Source organism: Pelophylax lessonae, assembly GCF_965119305.1.
Source record: "Pelophylax lessonae genome assembly, chromosome: 1".
In the NCBI taxonomy this organism is placed as follows: domain Eukaryota; kingdom Metazoa; phylum Chordata; class Amphibia; order Anura; family Ranidae; genus Pelophylax; species Pelophylax lessonae.
Window position 1 is genome coordinate 474,083,344 of NC_138768.1, and position 23,144 is coordinate 474,106,487.

Here is a 23,144-nt window from a genome sequence, read left to right on the forward strand (position 1 = left end):
AAGAGTCCACAGAGCTCCCCTTTACATAACAGTTCCCAGAGTTCCCCCTCAACATAAGACTCCAAAGTTGCCCTTTACATCACAGTCTACAAAGTTTTCCCTTACATCAGAGTCCACAGTGTAAGGGGGAACTCTGCGGTCCCTGATGTAAAGGGAAATACTGTGGACCCTGATGTAAAGGGGAACGCTGCCTACCTTGATGTGAAAGGGAACACTGTTGACCATAATGTAAGGGGGAATGCTGATGTAAGATGTTCTCTAGTCATCAGAAGTCTCCCTTACATTAGAGTCCTACTTACACCATTATCAGCAGCATTGCCGTTTACATCACCTGCACTTGCAATGTAAGGACCCTGATGTAAAGGGGAACTCTGAGGACACTGATATAAAAGGAGAACTCCAGGAAATCTGGTGTGGAGGGGGAATCTGTTGACCACAGACCACCTTCCTGTCAGGGTGCCAGGAAACCAGACCACACGGGGATGCAAGTAGAATAACACAGTTTATTGGAGAAAACAACAATAAACACACAGCAAGAGTGAGGAGGTAAGAGCAGGAACAAGCCGGGGTCAAGTCCAAAAGTGGGTAGTCATCCAAGCCAGGGCCGAGTCCAGAAGTGGGAAGTCTGCCGAAGCTGGGTCGTCTACTGAAGCCAGATCATCTACCAATGCCGGGTCGTCTGCCAAAGCCGGGTTGAGAGCCAGGAGAGTTGTCAGCCAAGCCAGGTCATACATCGAGGAACACGGAGAACAGAAGACTGCTAGCAGAGAAGCACCTTGGAGCACAAACACATGGGCAAGGACTGTAACCCATCAGGTGATAGATATAGTCAGGTGTGCAGCATCATCACTGTTTGACGCCCAGGCAGCAGGCAAGTGATGATGCAATCAGAGTCTATAAGAAGCAGCAGTCTGCACATGTTCAAGATGGCTGCCAACAGGGGGGCAAGGTAAGACCTTGACACTTCCGCAAAGTGAATACACTAAAGTAAGGGAGGGGGGGTTACTGGTATAAGGGGAACCTCCCCCCTTATATCAGTGACCTCCCCACCCTCCTACTCCCACAGAGACTGTGACCTGGCTGGAGGCTTGCGCTGTCACACAGACCTCCTCCATAAAATGCTTGGAAAAAATAGAGGAAAGATCCTGGTCCTACACATTCATGGAGTCCTATGGTGGTGTGAGAGAGAGAGACAACCTCAGCCTGAGCCCCCACGAGACCACGCCCCCAATAAAAATGCTTCACGCTACATAAAGTGCTTGCCCATTTAGATGCAGGGCAGGCTCAGTCAGATGGTCCCCCAGGTGGCTCGTTCCTCTGCTTGGATTCATCACCACCTCTGTCCTCTTCTCCTAAATCACCACTCCTCCAGGCCCGGCAGTTGGTGGTGCTTCCACTCCCAAGTCCTGGCTCCCCCTGCTGCAATTTATAAAAGGCACCATGATGTCACTGCGCTTCCACTCCCATGCCCAAGCCCGGCTGGCTTCAGAACTGCACATGTGTTGTTCCGAAACCAGCCTGCAACCATATGTTTTATCCATTTTTTTGTCCACAACGGACATTTATAGACAGTTTGTAAATCATCCGATTTTAACAAACAGTTCGTAAATTTAGGGACGGCTGGTAACCCTATCCCCATGCAAGTCAATAGGAACACTGAGGCTGGGTTCACACTTAAATCAGATGCGGCTTACAGCAGGGGTCCAGTGCATCCTTGTTCTCCATTTAAGGGACGAATCAGGCCCAAATTTTTGCCTGAATTCGGACTTGGAACTGAGCCAAAGACCCACAGGACCTCTGTGCATTCTGCTCTGCAGCAGCCACGGAGGCATGTGAACCGGTTTCAGTGAGAGCCGGGCACACGATCCTGTCATGCAAATTGGATGACAGGATGTACCTAAATGCACCTATCAGTGAACTCTGAAGGATCTCAACTAATGTCTAATGCAAGTGAAAATACACCTGAAAGCAAGCTGCATTTGCCAAAAAAAAGCCTAGGTCCATTGACACAGACCCTAAGGGATTAACCTCAGGCCAAAAATGCACTGCTCCATAGAATAGATGTGAACGGGCTTATGTGAACTATTGATTGGAATTGTTGTGCAATAGCACCCGACAGCCAAAGTGAAACAAATCACACAGGTGTGAACAGGGAGGTTGATTTACCAAAGGCAAACCAACTGTTCAGCTTGCAAGGGAAGAATTTTCAGAGCTCAGTGAATGAGTTGAAGCCCTGTTAACTTCCATAATCTAATCATGTACAAGGGAAAATTCTGTTTTTTTTTTCCTTTCTAGGGATGTAACGATATTACCGCTATCGCGGTATCGCGGTATCGCTGTGTTTTACATGGCCTGATATCGTCGTGGTGGGTGCACGGTCTGACCTCGGCTCCTGTCTGCTGTCACTCACTCACCTCTATGCTGCTTGCTTACTGGCCGAGCCGAGGCGAGCGGCTGCCAGTTGGTTGGAGCAGTGTGGGTGGGCGGGTTGTGAGGCGGAGCCAGCGCACGAGAGCGGCGGACTCGGCGGAGCAGAGCCAGCTTCCACCGCAGGCACCACGGCAAGACAGTGACACCGGACCGCCGGTGAGTAATGTGTATAAGTGGCTGAAAGAGCAAAAAACAGACCTGTCTATGGCCAGCTTTATGTAGAGTATCTGCAGATAAAGCAAACACAGATGCTCAGACAGACAATGTAGGGGAGCAGGAAGGAGCACATCCTGAAATCTGTGTAACGTCTTTTCTCTCTCTATCCTTTATGCAATATCAATGAGATTTAGTTTTCAAAGGTAGGTTTCAAGCTGGTAGGTGGCTGTAATGAACCTTTTAAATAGTTCATTTTATTCATATCCAGCTCTGTGCGGCGGACGGCAAGCATTGTGTCACAGAATGTGATGGGAACTACGTGTGGACAGACGGGGGCAGGCGACTGTCATTGCAGCACAACGCTAGAACTTTGGGACTTCTCTAGTGACGTTGAAGGTGTAGAGACACTGCACTAGAATATGGCCTCGGGACTGCCCAGACGGTTACAGCCGACTTGTTCAAGCAGAACGATAAACCAGAGCCAAATCGCAGAGCAGATAAAGTCAGGACTGGAGCAAGCTTGAAAATCAAGGCAGGCAGCAGGCAAGGGCAGAAACCAAGACCAGCCATAACAGAGATAATCCAAAGCATCAGAGAATAAGACAAGAGAAGACAGATTCTGAGAGTACTCACCAGATTCTGAAGCTTGGAAGGCACACACCTTTGATCAGCTCCCAATATAAACCCTACTGGGTATTTAACAATACCGTGAGCTTTTCCACAATATCGCAATAAATATCGTACCGTGAGGTCAATATCGAAATTGTATCGTACCGTGAGATTTTGATATTGTTACATCCCTATTCCTTGCACATGATTGGGTATACTTTGCATCACATTTACTAAGCTCTGGTGAAAATTTGCTTGCAAAGTGCATCTTCTCTTGCAAGTAAACAGCCTGTTTACCTTTAGTAAATAAACCTCATAAGCTCCACCATTTCTGCATTATGCCTTCTGTGTTGTTTCTGAAACTGAAGCAGAACTAAGGCTGGCCATACACAATACAATTTTCTTACAATTTTCTTGAAATTTACCTTCAACTATGTAGTACAAAGGCCTGCCTAATTAGATACAAGTGAAAGTGTTGTTTAGCTTTGACCTCATATTATGTGGTTTGTGGTAAATCTAACAGAAAATTGTACAACAAAAGTTAAACATTTATGGACAGCCTTAAGCCCCGTAAACACGATAAGAAAATCTAAAGGGAAATTTCGTCCGACGACCGATCTGCCGACTTTTGGATTGTTAGTATGGTGCTTCCGACAGCTGACTCCGACTTTTCGATCGAAAAAATCCTGATGTGCAGGCTATATAATTTTTGTCGTCCGTCAACACAACATCCGATTTTCGTGCAGTCTGTACAGAATTCGTCAGACAAAAATCTGAAAACTGAACACGCATGATCGGAAGCAAATAACAACCCGGAAGAATTTGTGCCCGAAAAATAGCCATTGTATCATGAAAGAACTTTCGTCTCGCGGCAGGCAAATTAATTTTTGAAATGCAGTGCACATGCTCATCTTGGTTAATGTGAGAAGAAGGAAGCTGCTGCTCGTAATTGTATACTATTTAATTAAAGAGGCATGTGTTCTGTTATGATGATAATGATTTGGCTATTCTGCATGTTGCATGGTGTTTTTTTCTAACGTTAATTCCACACCATTATCAATGGATTATTAATGGAAAATATCTAACTATTTATGTGTCCCTTTATCAATTTTTTCATTAAAGTATAATACATATATTGCTGCCTACTCCCAAGATGCTCGCTTTTTTAAAATAAAGATAGGCATTACGTTTTGTAACCATTTTATTTACTTGGAAAATAAATGTATACAAAAATAAACATAGAGATCCTCTCATTTAAAAATATATAACTGTAAACAAAAGGGCATTCCGTGCTCAAATATATTAGAAACAAATAATAATCTGGAACAGAAAAAACACAATATAAATTAAATTTATTTATAAATGTGAATATGTATAGTCTTGTGACCATGGGGGTAGGTGGGGATCGGGTGCATATTGCCACTGACTGCCATGTGGCTGTGGTGGCTGTGGTGGCTGTGGTGATGGTGGAGGGGGTGGCTGGTAGTCGGACAGGTGTGTGTGTCCATGGATTTCTCCTCGGACACCTTTATTCAGCACCAGTGGCTGCTGGTGCTCAAAATTTTTTGGGGGGGGCGCAAACAGAAAAAATCTAATAGGCATTGCTTTGCTGCCAAAAACGCGGCAAAAAATTGCATGACTTTGAGGTCACAAAAGTGTGAAAGGGGCCTTCAGTAATCAAAGTATAGTGTGCCCCCTTTCAATGCAGAGTTATTACAGCATGCCACCATCAATGCAGAGTTACTACAGCGTGCCCCCATCAATGCAGAGTTACCACAGCATGCCACCATCAATGCAGAGTTACTACAGCGTGCCCCCATCAATGCAGAGTTACCACAGCATGCCACCATTAGGGATGATCGAATTGTTCGAGTCGACCATCGGTTCGACCCGAACATTGACTGTTCGGAATTCTGCAACCAGAACCGACCAAAATGAAATGGTACAGGAACTGGGCTTTAAAAAGCCCGTGATTGGACCAGAAACATCAGTAAAAGCCAATTGAGGGGGTAGGAGGATGCTAGGAATGTGATTGGAGTGACTAGGGGGTCCAGAGGCCAATCAGTAGTGAATACGCCCCCCAGTATATAAAATAGCCCCGCCAAATCTCTAGCACTGTAATACAGGGGCTGTGGAAGAGAGTGGAAGCAGTTCTGTTACTCCTGCTGCAAAAGTGTCATTTAGCAATTATTAGTGTGAGGAAAGGGATATCTAGTGTAGTTAGAGTACTATATACCACTATAGTTAGATTCAATAATCTAGTTTCTGTAGGGAAAGTGTTAAGTGTCAGGGTGACCGTAGTGTAGTGTAGGGTGAAATGACTCTGACTGCTTTGCCAGGGTGACCAAACTCTTCCATGTCAGGGTGACCGCCATAAGAAAAAGATCATTTTTCTTAGAATTTTTAGTAGAGCAGGGATGGGGCTCCGCTCCTTGTATGCCAGGGTGACTGAATTCATCCATGTCAGGGAAACCGCCATAAGAAAAAGATCGTTTGTCTTAGAATTTTTAGTAGAGCAGGGATGGGGCTCCGCTCCTTGTATGCCAGGGTGACTGAATTCATCCATGTCAGGGTGACCGCCATAAGAAAAAGATTGTTTGTCTTAGAATTTTTAGTAGAGCAGGGATGGGGCTCCGCTCCTGTCACACCTAGGCGTTTTTGTTTCAGGCGTTTATTGGGCTTTTTTGTGGACGTCTTTGGAGGCAGGCATGACATCTGAACTTCTGTGTATGGGTATATATACACACACACACATATATATGTATATATACACATACACACATATAGGTGTGAAAGTAGCGGAACCCCATACATGCGCTAATGAAATTATTTGCAGGGATGTGGCTCCGCTCCTATCACACCTGTATGTGTGTATGTGTATATAAACATATATGTGTGTGTGTGTATATATATCCCTATACAGAAGTTCAGATGTTATGCCTGCCTCCATAGATGCCCAAAAAATGCCCAAAAAAAAAAGCCTGCAACAACACACCTGGGCGTTTTTGTTGCAGGCGTTTATTGTGCATTTTTTGGGCATTTTGGAGGCAGGCATAACATCTGAACTTCTGTATAGGGGTATATATACACACACACATATATGTATATACACACATACACACATATAGGTATGATAGGAGCGGAGCCGCATCCCTGCAAATAATTTCATTAGTGCATGGATGGGGTTCCGCTACTTTCACACCTATATGTGTGTATGTGTATATATACATATATGTGTGTGTGTATATATACCCCTATACAGAAGTTCAGATGTTATGCCTGCCTCCAAAGACGCCCAAAAAATGCCCAATAAATGCCTGCAACAAAAACGCCCAGGTGTGTTGTTGCAGGTGTTTTTTTGGGCATTTTTTTGGGCGTCTTTGAAGGCAGGAATAACATCTGAACTTCTGTATAGGGGTATATATACACACACACACATATATGTATATATACACATACACCAGGGTTCGACAATCCCCGGGCGCCAGGTCGCATTTGCGACTAGAATTAGCGACCTGGCGCCTGGGGTGCACTGCAGGAGATGTCCTGTCGCTTTGCGCCCCCCCCCCCGAGCGCTCGAACTACCGCATCATCCGAAAATTGAGGCCCCGGCTTTTGGGCCTTCTTCACTGAGATGCTACCAATGGGGAAATGGCAGCCTCTTGTGGTGGCCGGGAGTATTACAACAAGCAGTAACTAGCAATGCAAGGAATTTCCACTGCTTGTTTTCAATGCCCGCCCTTCTCCTTAACAAGAGGTGGAGAGACGGAAGTTTTTGCAGTCTTCATCTGGCGCCCTTTGCTTAAAGGTAAGTGTGCAGGGAGTGTGGGTATTATTTTATTTTTATTTTTAAATCCCATTTTACACCGCTCTCTCCTGGAAGTTCAAGTATAATGTGTTCTACATATTTATGCACTTCTGCAAAAGAGTGTTAGGGCTCTTTCACACGTGCGATCCGATCAGATCCGCCTGTCAGTTTTTTAGGCGGATCTGATCGGATGCCCCATTCAGCCCTATGGAGCAGCGGATGTCAGCAGTGACATGTCCGCTGACACCCGCTGCCATCCGCATCCGATCCTGTCTGTGAAATCTGGACGGATGGAAACCCTATTTTCCATCCGTCCTGGGGATCGGATCGGATGAGAGCGGACAGGCGGTCCGCTCTCATCCGATTCCCCATAGAGAGCAGCGGGGCTCTGACACCTCCCTCTCTGCACTGTGTGCGGAGACGGAGCTGTCATCCGCCGGCTCAGCGGGGAATGGCGGATCGATTCCCGCTGAGCAGAGCACGGTCCGCAACGGAATGCGGACCGTGTGAAAGGGGCCTTACTTTAAAAATTGCATTTTGTAATCTCCTTGCAATGTGTTGATCTTTTGTTTTGCATTAAAATCCCTTATTCACAATAAGAATCTTTTATGGAAAAAAAAAATATATTATTTTTCATCATCTCCCTGCCCTGCCATGCCACACAGCCGTGGCCCCTTTCACACTGGCTTTCTGATCAGGTCCACCAGTCAGTTTTTCAGGCGGACCTGATCGGACCCTTCAGTCTCTATGGAGTGGCAAGCCGCCGCCATCCGTTCCTGTCTGCCAAAAACAGACGGATGGTGGTTCTATTTACCATCCGTCCAGTGAATCGGATTGGATGGCATTGGATGGAAACAGACGGTCCGTTTCCATCTGATTGCCCCGTAGAGGAGAATGGGCTGAGTCTGCATAGCAGAGCGGACAGGACCTGTCATCCGCTTGCTCAGAGGGGATCAGCAGAGAGATCCCCACTGAGCATGGGGATTCTGCTTAGCGTAGGCGCCCGTGTGAAAGGGGCCTAAGGTGGCATATGTTACTCTTGGTAACTGGATCTCCTATCGCCCCAACCTTCCTGCACTGTTTAAATTTAAGATCGGTTATTTTCGTCATTGAAAATAAAGCTTTGTTGTTAAAAAAATAAAAAACTGGCTCCTAACTTTTTTAGCTGGCTCCTAGATTCCAAACAAATTTGTCAAGTCCTGACATACACACATATAGGTGTGATAGGAGCGGAGCCACATCCCTGCACTAATAAAAATTCTAAGAAAAATTATCTTTTTCTGGTTCTGGACATGCTACAGAGCTGAAACTTCACAGGTACACTTTTTAGACGCCCCCCCCCCCCCCCGACACTAAATCCAAAGAAATCTCTTTTTTTTTTTTCAATAATTTTTTCAATAATTGGCTCTCTATCAAAAACGACAATTTTAAAGAACTTTTTTTGTGTGATTAATAGTCCCGGGGGCATGACTCAGAACCCTAGGCACTTTTTAGGGGCATTTATTGGGTTTTAGGGTTTCAAAGTGGTGTTTTTTGATTACCGAAGTTCGGGTCCCATTGATTTCCATGGGGTTTTGGAATCCGGACCCCAACTTTCGGGAAGTTCGGGTGTTCTGGTCGAACCAAACTTTTCAAAAGTTCGATCATCCCTAGCCACCATCAATGCAGAGTTACTACAGCATGCATGCCATCATCAATGCAGAGTTACCACAGCATGCATGCCACCATCAATGCAGAGTTACCACAGCATGCCACCATCAATGCAGAGGGTCATACACAGGTATCAGTCCAAACAGGCACCAAGACAAGGGGATTTGAGCAGAAGCAAGTCCGTTGAGCAAGCGGGGATCGGTACACTAGAAGTAAGGCAGAGGGCAAAGAGCAAGGATGATCACACAAGCCGAGGGTCAAACACTGGAGCAGGATTGGATGATCAGACGAAGCCGGGGGTCAAAGCCAGGAGAGAGAGCAGACAGGTCAGGAACAAGCCGGGTCAAACTGGAATCCAGGAAGGAGCAATGCTCAGGAAACAGGAAGAGCTGAAGACAATCCAGCAATCTGATGGGCTGAGCGGAGTCCTTTTATAGGCCAGTGAATTGATCTATGGCCTGAGTTCATTGCGGCCATGGGAAGTACTGGCAAAGTTGCCAGTTGCAGCACAGCCATTTCACTGACAATGAGTCTATGGCCTGAGTCTATTGCGGCCATTGGAAGTACTGGCGGAGTTGCCAGTTGCAGCATGGCTGTTTCTCTGACAGTGCCCCCCCCCCCCCCCAAGGGGCAGCCTCCGGATGCCCAACCGGGCCAAACTTCCCGGGAATCTCCTGTGGAATTCCTGTACCAGCCTGGGGGCATGCAGGTTACTAGCGGGTTCCCAGGAATTGTCTTCAGGGGGGAAAACCTTTCCATTTAATAAGATACTGTATGATCCCACCCCTTCTTCGACAATCCAGAATGGTTTCCACTTCATATTCAGGTTCGCCCTCCACTGAAACTGGAGGTGGAGGCAATTCTTCCCTCCCTGGGAAGGGGCTAGAAATTGCAGGCTTAAGCAGGGAAACATGGAATACAGGATGGATCTTGTATGAATTAGGTAAAGTTAGTTCGAAAGCCACAGGGTTTATCATCCTTTTGATTCTAAAAGGCCCAATAAACCTTGGCCCTAATTTTTTAGAAGGGCAAGATAGTCGTAGGTTGTTTGAGGAGAGCCACACCTTATTCCCGACCTTATACATAGGATTTTCCTTTTTCTTGCGGTCATAAAATTTCTTGTACTCCTGTTGGGCTTTGGATATGGAGTCCTGTAACAACCAGTAGTTATTCCTGATAGCCATTATCCGGTCTTGCACTGCAGGAACCGATGTTTCTGAGAAAGCACTGGGCAAAAAAGAAGGGTGGAACCTGTAATTCACCCAGAACGGGGTCTGGTCGGTTGCAGAATACAGGGCGTTATTATACGCGAATTCCGCGCACGGAAGTAAAGACCCAGTTATCATGGGAGCAAGTGCAAAAGCAACGTAGGTATCGTTCAAGGGTCTGGTTGGTCCTTTCCGTTTGACCATTACTCTGCGGGTGGTAGGCTGATGATAGGCATATCTCAATGGACAAAGATTTGCAAAGCTCTTTCCAGAATTTGGAGGTGAACTGGACGCCTCTGTCCGATACATTACTGTCCGGGAGACCGTGTAGCCTGACCACTTCTTTAATAAACATGTTAGCTGTTTCCACGGCAGAAGGTGTGCCAATCATAGGCAAAAAGTTCGCCATCTTCAAGAGATGGTCCACCACCACCAGGACAGTAGTGAAACCTTTTCAAGGTGGTAATTCCACTATAATATCCATGGATAGTTGCTTCCAGGGCTGTTCCGGGATGGGCAATGGCCTCAACAGGCCCCAGGACTTGGTCTTAGCCCCCTTGTTACGCTGGCACGTAATACAAGAACCCACATTGGATTTACAGTCCCGAACTAAATTGGGCCTGCAAAAGCGGAGCTGAATGAGTTCACATGTCTTCCTGACCCCAAAGTACCCGGCAAGCTTGTGATCATGCAAAGTCTTTAGGACCTGTAGTCTGATTTGTGAAGGAACAAAAATCCTTTCCTGGAACCACAAGAATCCCCCATCGAGCTTGACGGGGTCTCAGGCGTCTTGCTGTCCTGAGGTATTCCAGGTTTTTGTGGTCTGTGAATATCAAAATGGGATGAGTAGCCCCTTCCAGCAAGTATCTCCACTCTTCCAAGGCACATTTGATGGCCAAGAGTTCCCGATCCCCTACATCATAGTTTCTCTCCGGAGGTGTCATCTTCCGGGAGAAGAAAGCCACAGGGTGCAGAAGAGTCTTCGGGCCTTGTCTTTGAGGTAAGATTGCTCCAGTGGCTATTTCTGAAGCATCCACTTCAAGCACATAAGGTAGGGTTGGATCAGGATGCTGGAGAATAGGTGCTGAGGTGAACAACGTATTCAGTTTGTCAAAGGCCGTTTCAGCTTCCTGTGACCAATGGAAGCGGACCTGTTGGCAGTTCAACTGGGTAATGGGTGAGATAATCATAGAGAACCCCTTCACGAACCTCCGATAGAAGTTAGCAAACCCCACGAAGCGTTGAACTCCTTTCTTATCACAGGGGGCTGGCCAATCAAGAATTGACTGCACTTTCTGTGGATCCATGGAAATGCCGTTTGTTGAGATAATGAGACCCAGGAATTGAATGGAGTCTTTCTCGAATTCGCATTTCTCTGGTTTCACATAAAGTCCGTGTTTCCTTAAAGTAAATAGTACCTTTTTAACATGGGTCCGGTGGAGTTCCAGAGTGGAGGAAAAAATGAGTATGTCATCTAGGTAGACAATCAGAAAGAGATCCAGGAATTCCCGAAAAATGTCATTAACTAGATGTTGGAAGGTAGCAGGGGCGTTACACAGCCCGAAAGGCATGACCAGGTATTCAAAATGGCCAAACCGCGTTCTGAACACCGTCTTCCACTCATCTCCTTTTCTTTTTTTTTTTTTTATATTTCTTTATTAAAGTTTTACAAATACAAAGGTAAAAATGTGGTACAATCATTTCCTTTTTCTCATGAAGTAAACATTTTATCCCCTCTAGGACTCCCCCACCCCCACCCCCCCACCCAAATCCCCCTACCCCATTTCCTTCTCTATCTTGTATCTAACGACCATTTCAACTTTCTTTAAACTTTTGCCATGTATCCCAAATTTCAATCCTGTTCTCGTATCGTTCTTCTCCCCATACTTTTAAATATTCCAACTTTCTAGTTTTTTCTACTCGCATAAGCCATTCTTTATGTGATGGAGGTTCTATCTCATTCCAATTTCTGGGGATTAAACTTTTTGCTGCGTTTAAGAGATGTGGAATCAGTGATTTTTTATATTGTTTTATTGATAGTTGAGTCCCATGGAATAGGCAGACCCAGGGATCTTCCATTATTTCTATATTGGTAATTTTTTTAATTGTAGCTAATACATCCTGCCAATATTTTCTAATTTTTGGGCATTTCCACCAGATGTGAGTCATTGTACCGATTTCTTGACAGCCCCTCCAGCATTTTTTTGAATTCTCCCCGTGGTAATTCCCAACTTTGTCTGGTGTATTATACCATCGGGAGACCAGTTTATAATTAGTTTCTGCCGTACTCATGTCTATGGCGGAGCTGTGGATCAGTTTCAGACTTTTTTCCCATTGGAACCCTTGGCTATGTGCACCCAGTTCTTTTTCCCACTTCTCTGCGAATGGAGGTACCGCCAGCCTCTCCCCCTCATTGAGAATTTTATAAATATTAGAGACGTTGTTACGCATTTTCTCCGATATACATATCTGCTCCATCGGCAATAATTCTTTTATCCCTCTAATCGGCTGAGGAAGGGAGTCCACGAAGTGTTTTAGCTAGCGGTATCTCCATTCGGTGAGGTTCCAGTCTCCCCTCTTTTTCAAATCTATAAACGTATTTATTTTTCCCTGTGTCACAATGTCCTTTAACCTTACGTCCCCTTCTCCCATCCATTTTCCATATTCCTTTCCCTCCCCTGGTGAGAAATATTTTGTGTCTTTCAGTGATATTAGTGGTGAATTGTATTTCCATTTTTGACTAGTGTTTATTGTGTCCCATATTTTCAGTGCCTGTCGTGTGATTATGTGTGTATTGTTGTTTAGCTTTCTATATTTTGGTGGAATCCAAATCATTTTACCTAAATCTGTGTCACTCATTATGTTTTCCATTTTCACCCATTTTTTTCCACTTTCTTTTTTTCCCCATTCCAACACCCGTGTAAGAATTGATGCCTGGTAATATTTTTTAAGATCCGGTAGTGCTAAACCCCCTTCTTCTTTACTTTTACTCAGTGTTGTGTACTTTATTCTTGGTTTTTTTTTTTTCCATACAAACTTGGTTATTAGTGCTTTTAATGTTTTGAAAAATGCCTGAGGAATCTGTATTGGTAACATCTGGAATTTGTATGTTATTTTGGGAAGGATTACCATCTTTATAATGTTGACTCTTCCTATCCATGATATAGCTCTCAGTATTAGACTATTTATTTCTGTTTTAATTTCATTTAGTAAGGGCAAAAAATTTATTTTATATAACTTTTCTGGGTGGGGGGTTAGTTTAACTCCTAGATATTTTAATTCACCTTTTCTCCACAGAAAAGGGAATTCTTTTTCCATCCTGTTCCTTTCCTGTTTGTCCATCTTTATACTTAATATCTCTGATTTTGTTTGGTTGATTTTAAAATTTGAGAGTTCTCCATAGTGTTTCAAATTCTTTATTAAATTTGGCAAGGTTATTCTGGGGTTGGAGACGTAGAACAGGAGGTCGTCTGCAAAAGCCGCGACCTTATGTTCCACCTCTCCCACTTTTATCCCTTTGATATCAGTACATCCTCTTATAGTGGCTAATAGTGGTTCCAATGAGATCACAAACAGCATTGGAGACAGGGGACATCCCTGTCTCGTTCCGTTGTGCATCTCAAAAGGTTCCGATAGTATCCCGTTTACTTTTATTCTTGCAGAGGGTTGGTTATATAATATCTTTATCCATGCCATCATCCTCGGTCCCAGTCCTAATTCCTCTAATGTTCTCATTAAGAACTCCCAATTGACCCGATCGAATGCTTTCTCAGCATCAATCGACAGGATCATATTTGGGGTCTTATTTTTAAGCATTTGTTTTGTCAGGAGAATTGTTCTGATGCTGTTGTCCTTGCCTTGTCTTCCGGGTATAAAGCCTACCTGGTCGCTATGAATCCATTCATTCATTAGGTTTTTCATTCTTGTAGCTAATATTTTTGTAAATAATTTGGTATCTACGTTTAGAAGAGATATCGGTCTATAACTAGAACATAGCGTTTGGTCTTTATCTTCTTTTAAAATGACTGTAATAGATGCTAGGAGGGCTTCCTTACTCATATTAAATTTAGTCCCTAAACCATTCATATACTTTTCAAGCCTTGGGACAAGTAGGTCTTTAAATTGTTTATAGTACCCGATGGTATATCCATCTGGTCCAGGACTTTTACCCGTGGGCGTTTCTTTTATTGCTCTGAGTATCTCCGCATTTGTAATTGGAGCCTCTAGTGATTTTAGTTTTTCCTCATCTATTTTTTGCATTTTTGCGTTTTCTAGGTATATTTTAATCTTCTCTTCTCTATTCCCTCTATCGTCTTGCTTCCCTTCTCCTTTTACCGCATAGAGGTTGCTATAGTATTTTTGGAACTCCCGAGCTATTTCAGTAACTGAATGGACTAAATCCCCTTCTTTATTTTTGATCTTATCTATATAATTTCTTGCTTTTTTTTTCTTAGTAATTCTTGCCAAATTTTTTCCAATTTTATTTCCCTCCACATATTTCTCTCTGGTCACCCTATTGAAGTCTTGTCTAATTTCCTGTTCTAATAGTTCTTTTAATTCTTCTTTTTTACCCTCCAACAGGGTGTTGGACTTTTGAGTTCTTTCTCTCTTCCTTTGCACTCCCTTAGCTATTAGTATCCCCCGCATATAGGCTTTTTGTGCCTCCCATATGATGTTCTTAGGAGTCTCATCTATATCATTATTTTGGAAGTAGAATTCCAATTCTTTCTCAATTTCTTTCCCCCACATTTTATCCTTGATTAAGTCTTCATTAATTTTCCATACATTCATTTTGGGTTGTTTTTTGCCCATTCTTATTTTTAGTGTAATGGGGGAGTGATCTGACCATGTTCTGATCCCAACCTTCGCCTCTATTTCTTTATCAATCCATCTGTGTTCCACCAAGAAGTAGTCAATTCTTGAGTATGTCCCATGTATATTTGAGTAATAAGTGTAGTCTCTTTCTTTTGGGTGTAAGATTCTCCATATATCTGCTAATTGATTTTGAAATAATTTTTTCGTGATCTCTTTATTCTGGTGGATCGATATTCTTTGGTGCCTTGCTGTATTATCAATCTTTGGCTCTAAGCTCAGGTTGAGATCTCCTGCCATGATCACTCCTCCTTTTCTAAAGTTTGTCAATTTCCCCAGGATTTTACCTAGAAAGGGTACTTGTCCCTCGTTTGGACTATATATGTTGGCTAGAGTAACATCTTCTTCATTTAATTTTCCTTTCAGGAAGAGGAACCTTCCCTCCGGGTCCACCAGCCTTTCCTCCAGTATGAATCTTGTCCCTCTAGCGAAGCCAATTGCTACTCCCCTAGATTTTTTCTTAGATGAATCTGCGTAGTACCATATTGGGTGTTTTTGTGAATAGAATCTAATGTTTGTATCATGTGTAATATGAGTCTCCTGTAAGAATATGACATCTGCATTCAGATAATTAATTTCTCTCATAATTCTCTGTCTCTTCACCGGTGAATTCATTCCCCGTATGTTATATGATATAATATTTACCTCATCCATCCCTTTGTCATGTTTTTCCTATTTTCCCAAATTTTTGGTTCTATACCTTCACATCTGGATTTATAAGGCTGGTGTTCTCGAGAGTTCGGGCTCTCCTTCTTATATGTGGGTTTATGTTTTCTATATGAGCTAGGGGTACATGGCATATTCAAACAATCTATTTTTGTGTCGTCTTTTTCTTTTTCCCTATTTCTAAACCCCCCCCTTCCCTCTCCCACCCGCCCATTCCCCCCTCCTCCCTCCCCCCTCCCCCCTGGCCGTCTTCGCCTCCAAGGGTACCTAGTTTCTCCTTGCCTCCTGACTAGGTTAGTCGATTTATCTCTCCTCCCCTTCCATCGACATTTCCCCGGGGTTGAGCTCGGCTCGTGCTCGCCATCACTTCCTCTCCCCCCTATTTTGGGATTTGAGGATAAAGTACACCCCAGTGCCCCCATGGGGCCGCCCTCTTGAAACTCTTTTATAATGCCCCTTATCCACCTCCCTACCTCCTATCCTCTCAAAACCCCTCCTTCCTTCTCCCATTTTCCCTGTACCCTCCCCGTTACTCAAGACAGTTTTTAACTTTTCCCTTTGCTCTTCTTTTTCTTCTTAATCTCTTCTTGCCACTCGTTTTCGTCTTCTGAGTCCTCATCTAGGGACTCTTGAAGAGTCCATCCTGGGATCTCCATTACTGGTACTTTCAAGGTTTCACAAAAGGTCAAGGTCTCTTCTGGAAACCTTAGCAGGGCCGTTTTTCCATCTTTCCGTACTCCTAGGCCTGGCGGGTAGCTCCAGAAATATTGTATATTTTGCTTTCTCAAAATATCTACCACTGGTTTCAAAACACGTTTTCTATTGATTGTATCCTGAGATAAATCCGGGAAAATCTGTATATCTGCATCTTCATATCTCATTATTGGTCTGTCTCTCATCTTCTCCCAGATTTTAGCTCTTACATCGTATTTATGAAATCTCGCTATTACATCTCTTGGTTTATCTTTTGGAGCATTCTGAGGTTTTCGTATTCTGTGAACTCTTTCAAATTCTATTTTGTCAGCCATTTCCTTTCCTAGGAGGGGATTGAAGATGAATTCAAGCATTTCTTCTAGTTTTTCCTCTCTGCCCTTTTCCGGTAGGCCCCTAATCCGCAAGTTTTTCCTTCTATTTCTATTTTCTTGGCCTTCCATCTTATAAGCCATGTTCCTCTGTTCAAGCTGCGTTCTTTTCATTTGATCTTTTAAATTTTTTAACTTCTTCCCCTGGGAGTTTATTTTCGTTTCTATTTCTTCCACTCTAGCCAGAGTATGTCCTAAATCCCTATATAGGTTAGCCATTTCCGATTTGATTGATTTTTCCAAATTTGTGAACATTTCTATCATTTCAGATTTTGTCGGTGGCTGATCTTTTCTCCTCTGTTCTTCTTCCTTTCCTGATACATAGTCTCCCATAATTTGTGTACTTTCCCTAGAAGAGTTCAAGGTCTCTTCTCCCGGCTGCTCCGAGTTTTTTGTGCCTTTTGTCTTTGTTTTCCCCTCATTATTTTGTTTTGATTTTACAGCTGGTTGACAGTCCGCTGCTTCACTTTGTCCCTTCCCATCCTGAGTCATATACTTTCTGATGGTTCCGGGGCTAGCTGTTATTTTTGCGGGTTTCTCCGCCCCATCTTTTGTCTGTTTATTCTTAATTTTTGACATATTTCTACTTTTTAGGCTCTGTTTGAGGTCTAGAGCTGGGGGGCTAAAGAGTTCAGTATAGTTCGCCAACTGTCTACTTGACCAAACAATCAGATATGCTATTTCAGGGGTGGGCCCGGCGTATATTTTAGGGGGTGTACTGCTTTAAGATGGGAGGGTATAATTATCCAGTATTTCCAACTTCTCCTAACCAATAATCTCCAGTAGGGCTTCCTCTGGCCTTTTTATCTATATTATTATTTTTTTTTTTCCCTTGAAGACACGAGTTGGATAGTAAATTTAGTTTACTTTATTCTCATACAGTCTTTCCCTCGTTCAGTTATAGAATGAAGTAAAGGCCAAGGGAAGGCCCTGTAAGATACCGTTAGTCTTCTACACCATATATATATAGTATTTATCTCCAGTGAGAAAAGGCCTTTTGGGGGGTCCCAAGGGTTTCCTTCATGTAATTATCTCCTATTCAACATACAGTTCAAAGAGACTTGGGAGGTTTGGGGGTTTTTTTTTTTTTTTTTTTTTATCATTCCGTCCCTTTAAACCAAGTGCTCATTGATCATTTTCCAACACTCTAGCAGGGTTCTTATTTCCAAGCCCTTCTCCCTCCTCCTGAGGGGGCCTTAGTATACCCGGCGTATCCAGAGGTGTCAGCAGTAATTCTATTGCAGTTCAAGGTAGTCTGTCAGTATCTTATTTCACCCAGGGTATACCTTGGCACTTGTCCCAGTCTATAGATCTTATAACATATATCATGTATCATATATGAAAGGAAAGGAATTTGGGGGTTTTCACCCTCTCACCACTCCTCCAGGTCTCGATCTCAGCCTCATGTAGTGTGTGATTTGTGGCTCCTTAGCTGCATGCTTTGTCGGGTAACCGGCAGCCTCTGCGTCCCCCTTCGAGCGTTGATTCCCTCCTTACTCGAATGCTGGGAACCCTCTCTTTCCCCAGAGCCGTTTCCAGGTCTGGTGAGCTGTCCCCTCGATGGCGGACCGAGTGCGGGACCTCGTGAGGGGTCTCTCCGTGCCGGCTGGACGCGTGCGGATGGTCTGGGCGGGCGGCTCGGGCTTGCTGCTTCCTCGCTGCTGCACCCTGGTGGCTACCCGGGATCTACATCCCCAGAGCTGTCCCTCCGTCCCTCGGAGACTGCTCAACGGAGGCACCTGCTTCTCAGCAGGGATCAACCGATCCACCGGGTCCTTCGGCTGCGTTACTGGAGATCAGGTAGAGGGATATTTGGTCCGCTTTAGTTCTCCATGTGTGCGGGGTGGACTGAGGCGTTCAGTAGCATGTCTCGGGCGGCTCCCAGGTCTGCACTAGCGTGCACTCAGCTCTGGCGCCATGACCCGGCCCCTCTCATCATCTCCTTTTCTAATGCGAACAAGGTTGTAAGCTCCATGGAGATCCAATTTGGTAAAGATCCGAGCTGCCCGGAAAAGTTAAAACAGTTCTGGGATAAGAGGTAGAGGATACCGGTTTTTAATAGTAATTTTATTAAGCTCCCAGTAATCTACACAAGGTCTTAGTGCGCCATCCTTCTTTTCGACAAAGAATATCCCGGCCCCAGCTGGAGAGGAGGAGGGGCGGATAAAACCCTTTTCCAAATTTTCATTAATATAGATCCGGAGGGCTTCCAGCTCCTTCTCAGATAACGGGAATATCCTTCCGAAAGGAATCTCGGCTCCGGGCAGAAGTTCTACAGGGCAATCATAAGGCCTGTGAGGAGGCAGAGCTTCGGCCTTTTTTTATCAAATACGTCCATGAATTCCTCATAAACTGCGGGGACATTTTTCGGGAGATCATGTACTGGCCGGACGGCCAGGCAAGCAGCAGAAGTATCAGATCCGGGTAGGAAACAATGGTTCAGGCAGTAATTAGACGTGAAGGAGATCCTTCTCTTAACCCAGTCAATCTGTGGGTTGTGGGCCTGTAGCCAGGGAAGTCCTAAAATAATGGGAAACATTGGTGAGGAAAGGACGTCAAATCGGAGGAATTCCTGGTGAAGAGAATCTGTCGTTGTGAAGATGGGGCACGTCTCTTCAGTAACAGGCCCGGAACTGGGCACAGAACCATCAGCCAGAAGTATATGGAGTCGCTGTTCCTTATCTTGCACGGGGACACCCAGTCTTTGAGCTAAAAAACGGTCCAGAAAGCAACTACCGTATTTATCGGCGTATAACACGCACTTTTTCCTCCTAAAAATGGAGGAAAAAACAGCAGTGCGTGTTATACGCCGATATTAAAAAAAACCGGCCAGGAAGCATTGCCGAGAGCAGAAGGGGCGGACCGGGCCGAGGAGAAGGAAGGACGAGCTGTCATAAGAGCAGAAGGGGGCGGGCCAAGCCGAGGAGAAGGGAGAATGAGCGAGCGCAGTCATCGGAAGTCCCGCGTATGACAGACGTCACACGTCTCGGCAGAGGAGGCGGGACTTCCAATGACTGCGCTCGCTAGTTCTTCCTTCTCTTCGGCCCGGCCCGCCCCCTTCTGCTCTTATGACGGCTAGTCCTTCCTTCTCCTCGGCCCGGCCCGCCCCTTCTGCTCTCGGCGCTGCTTCCTGGCCTTTTTTAAAACAAATGAGGTCAGTTCCAATGGTGCTTGCGAGGCTGCATATTTGGACATTGCGCTTGCGAGGCTGCTTATATGGACACTGCTGGTGGGCTGCATGTATGGACACTGCTGGTGGGCTGCATTCATTGACACTGCTGTTGGGCTGCATATATTGAGGCTGGATATATGGACACTGCTGGTGGGCTGCATATATGGACACTGCTGGTGGGCTGCATATATAGACACTGCTGGTGGGCTGCATATATGGACACTGCTGGTAAAGGCTGCATTTATGGACACTGCTGGTAAAGGCTGCATTTATGGACACTGCTGGTAAAGGCTGCATTTATGGACACTGCTGGTGGGCTGCATTTATGGACACTGCTGATGAGGCTGCATTCATGGGCACTGGTGAGATATCATTTGATTTAAAAAAAAAAAAAAATGTTCTGAGTTCAAAGCTGTATATTTTAACTTTTAAGCGGTACATGCCCCGGAATCAACGATCGCCAGAAGCCGAATCTTCTTTTCTGCTACCTGTAGGGAGACAGGGAGAATAAGATGAGCAGGGGATGACCCGGCGATTTGACAATTCAATAGAGGCCGTGAATAGGACTCACAGGACAATTGCGTAGGAAGTGGCCAGATTCCCCACAATAAAGGCAGAGGTTAGCTTGACGGCGACGTTTCATAGTTACATAGTTACATAGTTAGTGAGCCTGAAAAAAGACACAAGTCCATCCAGTTTAACCTATGATGTGTGTGTGTGTTTGCTTTTAACCGTACATTGTATACCCCTGTATGTTGTGGTCTTTAAGGTGTCCATCCAATAGTTTTTTGAAACTATCAATGCTCCCCGCTGATACGACTGCTTGCGGAAGAGAATTCCACATCCTTACCGCTCTTACAGTGAAGAACCCCTTACGCACTTTAAGGTTAAACCGCCTTTCCTCAAGTTTTAGTGAGTGGCCACGTGTCTTATTGTATCTCCTTTCTCTGAATAGTTTGTTCCTTATGCTAGGGTCGCCAGTACAGTATTTGTACATTGATATTATATCCCCCCTCAATCGTCTCTTCTCCAGAGAGAATAGGTTCAGTGCTTGTAGTCTTTCCTCATAGCTGATGTCCTCCATTCCCCTAATTATTTTTGTTGCCCTTCTCTGGACTTTCTCCAGTTCCAGCACATCCTTCCTGAGGACCGGTGCCCAGAACTGGACAGCATACTCCAGATGTGGCCGGACCAGAGTCTTGTAGAGTGGAAGAATAATCTCTTTATTTCTGGAGTGAATCCCCTTTTTTATACAACCCAGTATTCTGTTGGCTTTGCTTGCAGCGGCTTGGCATTGCATGCCACTTCCAAGCCTGTTGTCTACCAGTACCCCCAGGTCCCTTTCCATCCTAGACTCACCCAGAGGTTCCCCCCCCTAGTGAGTAGCTTGCTTTCTGGTTTCTGGCCCCCAAGTGCATTACTTTACATTTTTCTACATTAAATCTCATCTGCCATGAAGTTGCCCACCCCGTTATTTTGTTCAGGTCTGCTTGCAAGATTTCCACATCCTGCATAGAAGATATTGGCATGCCTAATTTAGTATCATCTGCAAATACTGAGATTGTACTAGATATCCCCTCCTCTAGATCATTTATGAATAAATTAAACAGGATTGGTCCCAGGACAGAACCCTGGGGGACCCCACTTTCCACACCCGCCCAATCAGAGTACTCCCCATTAATCACCACCCTCTGGACTCTCCCCTGGAGCCAGTTCTCTATCCAGGTACTCACCTTATGGTCCATACCTATCTTCCTTAATTTGTACAGTAAGCGTTTGTGGGGAACGGTGTCAAAGGCCTTTGCAAAGTCCAGATACACCACATCCACAGGTTTACCTTTATCTAAGTGGCAGCCCACTTCATCGTAGAAGGTTAATAGATTGGTTTGGCATGAACGATTTTTCATGAATCCATGCTGATTACTACTTATAATACCGTTTTCATTACTAAAGTCTTGTATGTGGTCCCTTATCATCCCCTCCAAAATTTTGCAGACTACTGATGTTAGGCTGACCGGCCTATAGTTACCCGGGATATATCTCGGCCCCTTTTTAAATATTGGTACCACGTTGGCTTTTTTCCAATCAGCTGGCACCATACCTGTCTGTAAACTATCCTTAAAGATCAAGAATAATGGTCTGGCAATCACCTGGCTGAGCTCATTAAGAACCCTTGGGTGCAAGCCATCCGGTCCCGTTGTCTTTCCTCAGGGGTCAAATCAGAACGGATTAGACCAATCTGCATGGGTTCTCCTTCTGATCCCCCGGAGACAGAAGGCCCAGGATGGGTGAAGCAGCAAGTGGGACCTTCGGGAGTACCCAGGTAGGTCGGGCCCCTTGAAGGCGCTCTGAGCATCTCTCCCGCAGGCGCCTGTCCAGTTGGATTGCCAGTGAGATTAGACCTTCCAAAGACATAGGGGTTTCTACCCGAGCTAACTCGTCCTTAAGGGCTTCAGACAATCCGTGACGATACTGGTACTTGAGTGCTGCCTCATTCCAGTCTGTATCCACGGCCCATCTGCGGAAGTCAATGGTATAGTCCTCTACAGGACGTTTATTTTGTTCTAAGGCATGTAGGGCTGATTCAGCCGTAACAGTCCGTTGGGGGTCCTCATATAACTGGGCCATGGCCTGGAAGAAGGAGTCTACAGAGTTCAATGAGGAGCTCTTTTGCTCAAGGAGGTTATGGGCCCAGGTCTGGGGTTCTTCTGACAACAGTGAAATTATGAACCCTACTTTGACAGTCTCTGAAGAGAAGGTTCTGGGCTGGAGGGCTAGATACAAGAGACATGCATTCTTGAAGGATCTGAACCTTCTCCGTTCCCCACGGAAGCGTTCGGGTGTAGGTACCCTGGGTTCAGGTGGGAAAACCATGGCTGCCTGAGCAGGGCTGGCTGGTCCTTGCTGAGTGGAGGTGCCCCCGGAGCTGGAGGGAGGTTGATTGGGGTCAGAAGGAGAGGGTGCGCCAGCTAGGTTCAACACTCGACCCTCTAATTGAAAATAACCGTCCTGCAGTCTCTGGACTGCCTGTGTTAAAGAGGAGACTTGCTGACAAAGAGCCTCGAGCTGGGAAGCACCTCTATCGGCCTCTGACATGGCTGGATTGTACTGTCAGATCCCTTCTTGGTAGAGGTTGAAATGCTGAGAGGGCTTCCCTTGCAGCTCGGTGCGAATCACCCCTGGAAGTGGGACAGGAGGTGACGCGTCCCAAGGAGCACTGGATGCTTGTGGAGTGCAGGTAAAGGTTCACAAGGGTATCCGGAACAACTTTCAGGGAATCAAGCAATGTGCAGGTAAAAGCCAGGCCGAGGGTCATACACAGGTATCAGTCCAAACAGGCACCAAGACAAGGGGATTTGAGCAGAAGCAAGTCCGTTGAGCAAGCCGGGATCGGTACACTAGAAGTCAGGCAGAGGGCAAAAGAGCAAGGATGGTCACACAAGCCGAGGGTCAAACACTGGAGCAGGATCGGATGGTCAGACGAAGCCGGG